The 12,775-nt window shown below is 38.9% G+C and overlaps 1 pseudogene; it reads left to right on the top strand.

Moving 5' to 3' along the window:
• The first annotated feature begins 4,995 nt into the window (after window positions 1–4,995).
• LOC148348450 (U2 spliceosomal RNA) lies at window positions 4,996–5,197 on the top strand (annotated as a pseudogene).
• Window positions 5,198–12,775: the final 7,578 nt, after the last annotated feature.

Raw genomic sequence — 12,775 nt, 5'->3', positions numbered from 1 at the left:
TTAACATATCCATTGTCTCGGTTGCCATGGCGCCCGATTGGCTCCACCCGCGTGGCGCCAGCTGCAGCTTGTTGACAGATTGGCTCCCTGTCAGTATTTAAACTCTGTCCCTTTTGTCGGTCCGTCTGCGAATCTCTGTTTTTACATGGCAAGCCCTTTTTTGCCAGTCCCAGTTTTTGCCCCTGTTTGACTCCCGCTACAATCTGTTTTGATCTCGACCACGTCTCTTCCCCCGTCCCGAATAACGATTGTTTTTTGTTCTTGACCACGTCTATACTCCTCTCCTGGCTTTCGACTTGTTTCCGATCCGACCAGGTTTTTGCTCTTCTATCCCGGCTACTGTTTTTTTCCGTGCCCGACACCGCCATCGCTCGCCACGGAAGTTTCACTTCCGCGTTCAGAGCGACCTGTTCCCCTCGACCAGCGATCAACGGTTCGTGTGTGCAATCCTTTCCCTTCTTCCCTATAAAACTTGTGAGAAAGGTTACGCGAGTGGTTCCTGTTTCCGTTCTGGTCCTGACATCCAAACATGAAAGTAATTTTTCCCTATTGTGTTGAGAAAAGATCCCTTGTCGTAAGTGATTTTTACATGTCGGATGAATGATGAAGCACGATACGGAAATAGAAAGACACAAATTTGGAGTCGACAACCTTTAAATCACAGGTGTCAAACAGGCGGCCCGCGGGCCAGATTAGGCCCGCTAAGGGATTGAATCTGGCCCGCGAGACAGCACTCAAAGAAGCGCAAGAGAAAAACAAGCAGCAGGTTGAAATATGTCAACTTGATGTTGCCAAAGCCAGGTTCCCTTCACAAAGACACTGTTCTTGTATTTATTTCTCTCTCTCTCTCTCTCTCTCTCTCTCTCTCTCTCTCTCTCTCTCTCTCTCTCTCTCTCTCTCTCTCTCTCTCTCTCTCTCTCTCTCTCTCTCTTTTTTTTTTTTTTTCCCACCCCTTTTCTCCCTCTCTCGGTCTCTTTCACTCTCTGTGTCTCTTTTTTTCTCTTCCTTTGTTCCTTTGTCTCTTTCTCTCTCTGTGTCTTTTTAACTTAATTAGCTCTAACTTCCTTCTTTCCTTTTCTCTCTTTTCTCTTTCTCTCTTCCTACCCTTCGCGCTTTCTTTTCTTTTTTCTCTCCTTCTGTCTTTCTATTTCTCTTTGGACTTCTTTCTTCCTCTCCCTTTCTTTTCCCCCTCTCTCACGACTTTTTATCTCTTTTGTTTCTCACGCTCTCTCCCTCTCTCCCTTTTTTTCTTTCTTCGTCCCACCCTCTCTCCTTTTCCCTCCCTCTTTCTCTTATTTCTTTAACTTTCTTTTTCTTTCTCTGTAATCTACTAGTCCGGCCCCCGAGAGAATGTTTGTTCTATCGTGTGGCCCCTGAGTTAAAATGAGTTTGACATACCTGCTTTAAATGATAAAGCCAGCCTCTGAACAGAAAGTCAAACAATACAATGACCAGGGTTGAGTAGGGTTACTTTAACTTGATTACTTTCAATTACTTTTGGATTACTCCAATACCAAATATGCTAAAAAAAGACAAAAGAAACTAAATATGAATAAAATGACTCAATTTTGCGCAGGCTTGGGGAGTAACAGAATACATGGAACGGCAAAAATGATGTTGGCAAGCTGTTTGGATTTATTTTCATTTTGTTTCTGTCACATTTCATGTTAGTTTTGCCGGAGATCAAAGAGATCAAAACCAGGGGAGAAAGCTTACCACGTGTTGTGAGTCATCATTTTATTCATATTTAGTATATTTTGTCTTTTATTAGCATATTTGGTATCGGAGTAATCCAAAAGTCATTGAAAGTAATCCAGTTAAAGTAACCCTACCCAACCCTGATAATGACATCAATTTTAAAATACGTTTATTACCGTAAACTCTTCTACACTAGGTCTCCACGAGCATCAGCGACACGGCACATGCTCGTATTTGCTCGTATGTGTACATTTGGCCCAGATTACCCGGAGAAAGGCTGCCAGCTCGCCTAAGATAACCGTCCAGCAGCTGTCACCAAGGCTGAGTGTCACCCGCATTTGGAGGCATTGTGAAATGACAAGTCTTCCGAGGTGTCGCCTCGGGAGGAGAAAAACCTTCAAAACACTACCCCAAAAAATACCCCCAGATTACAATTCCAAGTGTTAATAAAAAAAAATAAAGGGCGGAATTCTAACAGTTGGGAAAGGGAAGCGGGACCCGGTGGTGCGGGGGGAGGTAAATGATGCCGAGTGCTTCGGAGAGACAAATGATGACAATGAAAAGCACCTTGTCAGCTATTGTCCACTTGGATTAATGCAGGGCTCGCCACAAGCGGAGAGGAAGAAAGAGAGAGGGATCATGTTTGCACGCTTGCAATATGAAAATCAGGTTGATATAATGTAATAGATCAATTCTAAGCTAATTAATAAATCCTGATTTTTTTATGCATGAATGTATATGTGACTCATATTACTTTAGCTAACCTTCATTGGATCCCTGTTAGCTTAAGATGTGATTTTAAGGTTCTGTTGGTAGTATGAAAAGTCATGCATGGACTCCCTCATATCTTTCAGATTTAATTCCCCCCTATGTTCTGGTCCGGAGCCTTTGCTCTGAAAATGCTTGTCGACTAGTGATCCCAAGAGCCAAGAAGAAATCCGGTTCATGATCCTCTCCATTCGTTTCCCAGTGCTGTGGAATGGTCTGCCCTTTAAGATTCGATCTGCAACCTCAGTGGAACTGTTTAAATCAAGGCTTAAAACACACTTATATTCCATAGCTTATGAATGAACTACATTTCATGTTGACAATATTTGTGTATTATTTGTTACTGCGGTGGTTCTATTCCAGCCTGGTCATCCTGGAAGGGGGATTACCTCATGTAAGGTCCCTTCTCAAGGTTCTTCATTTTGTTCATGTTGAGGTTTTTGAGTATTTCCTTGCCCTCATGTAGGTTTTAGATCAGGGGATGGTGTATAATTAGCCTTTAGTTTGCAATAATCTGGTATGTGCAGCCCTTTGAGACTCCTTGTGATTAAGGGCGTCACAAATAAAGATGACTTGACTTATAGGCTTTGAAACAGCCAAACTGATTTTTGTGAAAATGTAAACAGTTGTGCTTCAGTCTTTTGCTAGTGTTTTTTAGTTTTGTCTCAAGGCACCCTCAATAAAAACAATCACCTCTGACGCTGCATGCGACATTTTGACGTTCTCTTGTGGCTTCCTGGCGCTTTTTCAACAAAGCGCAGCCCCAGCAACCTCAATTACTCCAAATGTAATCAAGTAGAAAGCTGTACTGAAAAATATCAGTGGTTTATTTAGAAAAATGGAATGTGTACCTCACTCGTTTCCATTCCTTTAAACCTCAAAAGAAATGAGGTACTGTCTTCTAGTGGCTGACAGTGGAATACTACTACTACTAATACTAATAATATAATAATAATAATAATGTTTTTCCTTGTTTTATTTAATAAATTCAACTTTATTGTCAAAATGTGCTCCAAGCACAACATACAGGACAGATGAAATGACTATCTCTCCCCAGCAGACAAACATGCAATAAATAAGACACAAATACAAATAACAAGGTAAAAAATAGCATGTATATAAAATATTAAAATATATAAGGTTTTAGGGACGGACAAACCACAGAGCAAGGAGAAAGAGATGAGCCGCTGCGTGAGTACGCGCTGCCATATTAAAAATTAATACAATTTTTATTTGTTTTATCTATTTATTGATCATTATGCTTGTGCATGATTTAACACAGGGACATTTTTTTATTATTCAAATCATTATGGCTGGGTTAATTTAACCTTTTTTTGTAATTTACAAATGCCAGAAGTTACTTGCTCGTCCCAGGGCCACCATAAGCTGTTAGACAGAAGGAAAATAAGCGACTGGACGAGTTCTAGGTTTGCTAAGTGGTAAAATAATTAGATGAAACACCAGAGTCAATACTAATTTGAACAGTAGCTGGTAATTTAATGTACAATGGACAAGACATTAGACAACATTTAACATCAATCATAGTATGAAAACACTCTTTTTGGTGTAGTCTTGTTTTACTAACCCTGTTATATTTGTATTTCAGTGTGATATCCAGTCATCTACTCCAATTTAATTTAATAACTTAAAATTAGTCGTAAAATTTGCATTTACGCGCACTGATAGGGTTTTAGAATCAACCTCAATCTGTTTTTGTTTCACAATTTAAAGTCATACATAACTACTGTACACTTCAGATTTCAATGACGGTTCAAATTAATGAATAGAAAGGTTATCGCATAAACAAAGAAAACATAAATCAAAAGTTCTCCAATACAGAAAATCCCAAACCAAAGGGTAATGCTGGTTTTAATGAGTCCACAGTCAAAGCAATAATCCAATTTTAACCGCAACCTCAATGCAGAGTTCTATGATGAACCAGATCCGTTCTGGACTTCTGTCCTGGGGTAGCTTGCCTCTCAAATATAAAAATATGTATTCAGTCTTTTTCTGAAAAATAAACTATGACAAGATTGAGCCATCTGTGGCTGTGTCAAGGAACATAAAAGCTAGTTACAATGTAAATCTACTCACACAACAGGTAAGTCAAGTAACAATAAAAAATATAATCCACAGAGACATGAAATATTAAAAGGAGATCTTGATCTCAAATTTGATTTAAAATTTGTCGATGGGATAAATGTAAATACATTCATTATTTATTTACTACAATGTTAGAATTAGAATGAGAAATGTCTTAATTATACGGTTCCTACAGTTGAGTAAAATGTTTTACTTGCTCCACAAAGTTTTAAAACTTGGTGAACCACTCAACCATTCACCTGAGAAGAGAAGCTGCTGCATTGTCATGTTTATTTTTGTCTGTTTTGTTTAGTGTTTTTTGTTTTTTGATTGTGTCCTCTTGCTGTGTTGAACTCTCCTCCCCCATCAACCGTGTGACTCGATTGTTTGTCATAAAATAGGGTAGCTGTTGCAATTCTGGTTAGATGTGAATCAGGTTTTAACTATGAAACATCTTGGAAATACTATGATCAAGAACAGGGGTCAGCAACCTTTTTGGTTTGGAGTGCCACCCTCAAATCCCCGGTAGTCTAATGGGTAGGTTACAGTGTTTGTGATTTTTGTAACTGGGAGATGGAATAGGAGCTTTCTCTGTCCACTCCACGCATCGGCCCGGTATTGCAGTACCTCCAGGAACGGTGCATTCGCACTGATCGCTTCTTGGCCTTTTGGCTAAGATCTTGGCTTAGCTTCTTGGCGAGGAGCAAGTGTCTTGGCCGGTTGGCCTTGAAGTGTATCATAATTTGACTGATAATGGATAATGGATAATGAAAAATGGACAATAAACTTATAAAAAATCCCCCCTCATGAGCAAAAATATTAATCTCACTTGTCTTTCTTTGTGTGTTTTATTCAGAGGTGTACAGTAATAGACCTAAGAGTTATAATCTGTTACCATTGGCAATATTTTCTGCATCAAAGCAACCTTCTAATACATCAAAGAGATACGGAGACAAAACTCATCAAAACTCCTCCAGTGTGGATTTTACATCCATTGGGTCTCACAAGTCTCATGTGGAGACAACAAAGAAAGGAGAGATTGTTTTTTACGAGGAATGTCTTGCCAGCAGCTCCCGTGTTATTTTCGATTGTTCTCGATTGTTCTCAGCTCAGGGATGCTGCTGGAAATGTGAATTTCCCTTCGGGGATGAACAAAGTATCTATCTATCTATCTATCTATCTATCTATCTATCTATCTATCTAAAAATTGCGATTGATAGTCTCAAGGCCGGTATGTCATCGAGCACCGAGCAATGGCGAAACACACGTTATTGGTTCTTGTTATGATGACTATGATGTGGTTAGGGCCTTTATTTCAAAACCTTTTTGAAGCGATGTAACAAATCGGGTCCCGGCAGCAACGGCCTGGGTTGTGGAAAGTAGAAGTAAGAAGGGAGAGGACCCACACAGAGGACTGGAAGGATGCTGCTTGGCAGGGTGGGATGGCAGAGCTATGCCCTTGCACAATAGTATTGCCTTTTACACGCTGGTTAACTACTGTTAAAAGAAAATAACTCTGAAATTGTTTAATTGATGTTGAAAATGTCAGGAAAAAATGTTAAATCGTCATATTGTCACGTCATATTGTCAGATATAACAAAATTGTGAATATGCTTGATGGCTGTTGAGATTGTCGTGTTTGTTTTGCTGCTGTTGGTGTCGGTGGATTTGTTCAGACCGAGGACAATCGACTTTGGCCTGGACGGATCTATTGACACTAACAAAGATGTTATATAACGAAATTGTGAATATGCTTGATTGCCATTAAGATTTTCGAGAAGGGTTGTTCAAACCTCACATTGTGTTTGCTGTTAAAATTCATATTGAAATATAATATTGTGAATGTGCTTGATTGCTGTTGAGATTGTCAAGATTGTTTTCTGTTATTAGTGTCAATAAATTTGTTCAAACCAAAAAACACAAAAAACAAAATCAAACAATTACAACAACGTGTTTTTGATCAAATCGTATCTATTTGTCGGATTATCATTTTATTGGTTTTTAACTGTCTTTTTAACTGGGGTCATATCTTGCTGTATTAAGAATATAGTAACTGATTTACGAAGAAAACAAATACAATAGGAAAACTTTAGGCTGAATACAGCAGCAAGGGACCTGCCATCAATTATTTAGAGCGCCTCGTAGTTCGCCAAGTGTAAAAAGCAGGCAGGAAACAAAACACTTGCATTGAAACAAGAACGTTCCGAGGACATTCTGTCAGATTGGGCTCTTTTCTACAGATTTCATCGCCGGGCCTCGCTGGCGTAAATGCTTTCAAACATTTTGACATGGCACGCGGCGTACCGGGACCACCCTCCCTCCAGGTTGGTGAATAATGAATAAGGCAGTATGCTCCAAACAGCTGCCTCACCTAGCGATGCTTTAGCTAGCCGCTTGTTAGCATGACATCACCCGGTCAGCAAGGCCAGATGCCAGGGAAGAAAATAAATAAATAACATATTATCCGGACTATAAGGCACCCCTAAAAAAAAAAAAAAAACTGGCCAGAAATTTGAAATTGTGCCTTATTACCCGGTGTCTGTCTGACTCAAGGATGCACTATTCCACCCTTATGACCCAAACAACAACAAAAAATCCACTTCTCAAATGTATCCAATTGAAGGATTGCACAGTTTAAAGCAGGTGAATATATTTAATATATTCACCTCTATCCACTTAACAAAATGAACCCTAACCCTAAACCAAAAGGACTTAAAGTACCGTATATACTCTCATTTAAGCTTACATCGCATATAAACTGTCACGGAGCGGAGCGGGAAACAGGAAAGGACCCATTCGCGTAGACGTACTCACAATTTATTGGGAGAAGAGGAGGAGGGCGCACAATCGATCTGGAAATCGATGGTCGCAGGAGTGGATTAGAAATCCACTCAAAAGAAAAGAATGTCCAAAAACAAACGGATCAGACCAAAAACAAAACAGGATCAAATACAGGCAGATTCACAGAACTCGGCATTTAACAGGATTTAACAGAAGTCTCACATAAGTCTCACAGAGTTTAACCTGGTTTAACAAACGCTCCACCAAAGCAAAGTTCAAAGGAACGCATTTAAGTACTCTAAAAAGCAATCAGTCGGATACGTCTCAGCCGGTGTTAATGGGCGGGGCCAACTGGTCGCCGAGGCAAACGTGCCAGACGTGACATAAGCAACCCCTTAGAACTGCTTTAATATAGCCACATACTAAAATGAATTAAGAATACTAATAAAGCATATATCTAAACATGGAATATTATTTATGTTGTTAATAATCATTGATATACTTGTAAAAAAGTCAATATATTGCATTTTTAAACCCTTTGTTTTACCTGGCAGCAGTGCTTTAATGGCAGACATTCGTATTTTAATTTTGTATTTCGCCACTGTTTCTTTCTTCGTTCTTGTCCCTGTTTTTCACTTTTCCTTGCCCAAGTCACTCATTTTCTTGGGACTCATTATTACGGGCAGGAAAGGAAATAAAACCAATAAAATCCCAATATGATGAGATGTGCTCCCACTCAGTAGCAACGATTCACCAAACAGGAAGTGGAGATCAGGTGTGCGTTACTATGATATGATATGTTAACATATTTGTTAAGGGTGGGCGGATCGATTCGAATATCAATATCGATACTAAGCTAGTATTTGGATTGGATTGATACTATTGCCTTGGGGTCAATACTGTGTTCCCAATACAACTATCACAACATTGTTAGAGGGTCCAAAGGCCATACATACATAATAACCTTTGAAATAATGGAAGTTATACTAATGGCCCTATTTACATTGTAATACAATATTGGCATTTTGGTTACATTCCTGCTTGTTTTTGGTTTGACTCTCTTGACTTTTATTTTGAAACAGTTGTGATAAAAATATTTGTATTTATTTTTCACACTGTTAAAGTTATTTGATTTAAAAAAAGATATTTTAGTACCTAACATCTTTGGGCCGTTTTTACCATAATTACAAATTAAATAAGGGGGGGAAGCGTTATTTTAAGATTTATGACATTTCTGAGAAAAACATATCGGTATCTGCTGAATCGATACTACCCCGTATTTACTTACTTTACGGATCGATACCAAAAATTGCCCCAAATATTTGTACAATGCATGATATATTAATAAACATCACTTAACAGAATCACAGGATTCAAACCCATGGTCGTGGCGGTGAGAGCGCCGACACTTTCCCAATTGCCCATCAGAGGAACAGATAACCTACGAAAAGGAATCAGAGCTTATTTTATTATTACACTTTTTGTACTCACAGTACCAGAAACTAATCTTAGAGACATTTCTACAAGCTCTTTTACGTGCGTATACATATTAAAGGGCACCATTATTGACGTACAGGTGAAGAAGTGGAGACACTGTTTTACCAGAATGCAGAACAAAATGCATTATGCAGGTCAGTGTGTCTGGCACAGTGAAGAAAAAATGTGTGATAATGAGTTAAGATCTTATGCCTTTTTGTATGTTAGATGTACCACTGGTGTTCTAGTCCCGCATACAATTGTAAGTATTCTGATCTTGGCTTTTGCGTGTTCGTTGAATTTCGGGTGAGGAGAATGTTGGTAAATTAGGACGCTGGAGAGGAAATGCTTCTTGAGAGGTTTTTATTGGCAGAATATATATTCTGGAGAGCACCGCATTTCAAGTCTTCAATCGGAAAATATTAGCAATTGTCTCTCTTTGACTTTTGGTAGCAAGATTTTTATACCCTTTTTTAGGCGTTGTATAGGTCAACAGGAAACTGCAACTTCAGTTTTCTGCTTGCCACTGTTCGCAAATGTTTGTGTTATCAGCCAATTTTTAAAGTTTCATTTCATTTTTTGAGGCTTTTTATAGGTCAACAGGAAACCGCAATTAAAGTGTTCTGCTTGCCACCGTTCTCAAATTTTTGTGTCACTCTCAAAGTTTCAGTTCGTTGTTTTGAGGCTTTTTATAGGTCAACAGGAAACGGTAACTTCAGTTTTCTGCTTGTCTACGGTCGCACATTTTTGTGTTATCAGCCAATTCTCCAAGTTTCCATTCCCTGTTCGCACCTTGGTCTCTTGGTTTCTTGACATCAGGCTGAACTTTGTTCCTTTGCCTAAAGTTCCTGACATCAGTCTGAATCTGTAGCCTGCATTGAAAATATCAATTTATAATAAAAGCTGATATTTTTCATGTAAAGTAGGTCTACAATATTTATTACACACATAAACACGGTAGCTCGTACAGTAGTCTCAACCTCATGCGCCTTATAGTCTGGAGCGCCTCATGTATGAAAAATAGGACAAAAGACTATTTTGGGGGGTTTAAAGTGCAGAAAAGCCAGTGCATTCATTTAAAAAAACAAGATTTTGTGTCAGCCTCATGTCTTTGTGCGGCGCTTCATCTTTAATTCAGAGCTTGTGAATTTCTTTATGATATCGACATCTGCTCGCTTCCACAAGGAGACGCCCACTGTTCAATAATTTCTGCCCGCCGTCTCCAATTGTGACACCATTCCGAAAAATAATTTTGAGTTTGGAAACATTTTGCCTCATTAAAATTCATGCTCTTTATTTTCTTGCGTTCCTACACAGTCTTAAAGACATCCAATATACCGGTATATCAAATATGTACCTAAACAACCGTAAATACCCAAAGTATTAATCAAATGTGTGCTTAAGCAATGGTGATTATTTAAATTTGTAGCAAATAAAGATTAAACACAATTTGTAAATATAACAACAGTTCTTGACTTTTATGCATATAGCAACAGGAAAAGTAGGCAGTAAAACGCCAAAAGTCGGAGTAAATTTCAAGATGTAAATGGCGATCTCCTTCATAATAACTTACTAAGATGGCCACTCTTTTTGTCATTTTTTAAATAAGAAGCTAAGATGGCCGCTCTTCGTTTTCTTCTTAAAATTTTCGAAATATAAAAAACAATACTGAATTTCGTGGGCGTAAAACTGGCATAGCCACTCAATAGCCCGTGTCACTATGCTGCTCCCTTCTCCCCTTCTTTCTGGTCAGTCAATTGGCGCCATTCCGAGTGTATTTGAGAGGAATCACATCTTATTTCATCACTATATAGTATGTTTTATTGCCTTTTTTGCTGATAATAACAAGGGTGGTTCATTTAGTGAGTTTGTATTTTCAATTACTTGGTACACAGATGAATGTGATGATTTGGGTTAAATGTAACAATACTGGCCAGTGTGTTGCTATGAGCATCTGCTTCACACTTTCACACGTTCTGGTTTTAATTCAAGCTACCTACCTGCGTGGAGTTTGTATGCTCTGCCTTGATGTAAACAACACATGATTTATAGATCTTGAAAATGATGAAGGGTTTCTAAATGTATTCATACAACTTGACTTACTGTGTCTTTACCAGAAGTCGAGAAACCTTTTGACAGAAAGACCCATCTCATCTCATCTCATCTCATCAGCTACACCGCTTATCCTCAGTAGGGTCGCGGGGGTGCTGGAGCCCATCCCAGCAATCATCGGGCAGTGGGCAGGGGACACCCTGAACTGGTTGCCAGCCAATCGCAGGGCACAGAAAGACCCATTAAAGCAAAATACTTTGCTTTTTTTTCCTATGAGATAGAGAGCCATACCATATATTTTAAGACAAAATTAAGCAAAACCACCAAACCCGCTCTCCAGACAAAACTTTTTTTCAGTGTATTTTATTTCACTGAGTGACATTAGATGTTTTGATCAAATCCATTAAATGAGAATAATACCAGAGCCTGCGTCCCATATCGAAAAATTCTGTTAACCACTTTTAATTTGTCTCCCTCCGGCAGTTGTTTAGGATCGTTGAGGCTCATTTTGACTTTTATTTTTCATAGATAATTGTTTAAAACAAAGGTGCAACCAGAGTTCTATTGTAAAAATGTCACAAAACACAGCAAACAAAAATACGTATTTACCTTCGATGCAGACGGCGCCACCTAGAGAAAAGTGAGTATGTGTGCTGTGTGCTTAGCTCCGCTTACCCCTACTGCTCACCCATTAAAATTGCTCTGAATGCTTGTCTGGCATTTCTGGGAGTTAAGAGTTGGTTTTGTGGGTTTCCATCATAAAGTGTTTCAATATTGAAGATACATTGTTTAATTAGCTTTGATATAAAAGATTTTTCGCGATGTACTGTAGGGTTGCACGAAATCGAATCAATATCGCGATGTGACGCATGGCGATAGTGTAACCGCAAACCAAAGCGTTTTTTTCAAGGATTTATAGTTCCAGTTTGTTATTTGATTGACAGAGTGTTTGGCCAACAAGAATTGTCACATTTTATGGTCAAACAGCCTTGGCCAATCAGAAGCAGGTTTTTACGGCACCAAGCAATAATGGCGAGGCAAAGTTTGCAAGACATGTGTGCATGACTTTGGTAGGCTGGTGTAAGATTCCAGCCAGTCATGCAGTACATGCTCAAATGGCTACCAAAACAAACGCCACAGCTCATAGCTTTAGAGGCTTGTTACATTTATCACCAGCAGGTGCTCCAGGAATTGACTGAGGCTGTGTCAGACGGGAAAGCTAACAACTCGGCTAAAAAATCTTAAGCCACCACTGCAGAACGTGGCTAGTCACCAACACCAGATCCATTACAGATTCTGTAAAACGGACAACTCGAAGCTACTACTGGGGAAAAAACGCTTCATTTCTGACTCTTGTATTTTACCCATCACAAAGACCTTGCAGAAGTCACCGTTACCTGACGCTGGCGTGTGGCTAGCCAGCTTTTCTCTAAATTGTTTTCTTACACTGAAGGGAGTAGCCTTCCAATTTCGTTGTATGTTTGTACAATGGCAATAAAGACTAGTTATTCAACTACAATTTGGTTTTTATTTGTAGCTCTGTAGTTATTGTGTTACAGTCGTATTCGCTCAGTCTCTAAGGACATCATCTCGAGGTAAGTTTGCTTGTCACTATGTTTAAGTTCTCCCCCCCAAAAAACAACCAAGTAAAGTCGAAAATCGCATTGAAATTGTAATACAGGTCTGAAAAATCGCAATTGTTTTTTTGTTTTTTTTGCAAACTCATGCAGCCCTAATGTACTGCCAAAACAGGGTCTGTTGGTGTGACAGCTTGACTGTAAACTGTAGTTGGTACTGTACCCTCCATATATTGCATCGAACCATCTTCATGACTGGCATTGATAATAATAATGATAATAATAATACATTGTACTTCCAAGGACACCCAAGATCGCGGTACATATAGTGACAAATAACA

This window comes from Urocampus carinirostris, chromosome 18 (assembly GCF_059441175.1).
Source record: "Urocampus carinirostris isolate Australia breed hairy pipefish chromosome 18, RoL_Ucar_1.0, whole genome shotgun sequence".
NCBI classification, from domain to species: Eukaryota; Metazoa; Chordata; class Actinopteri; order Syngnathiformes; family Syngnathidae; genus Urocampus; species Urocampus carinirostris.
Note: the sequence above shows the minus strand (reverse complement) of the source record. Positions and strands in the feature narration are given on the sequence as shown.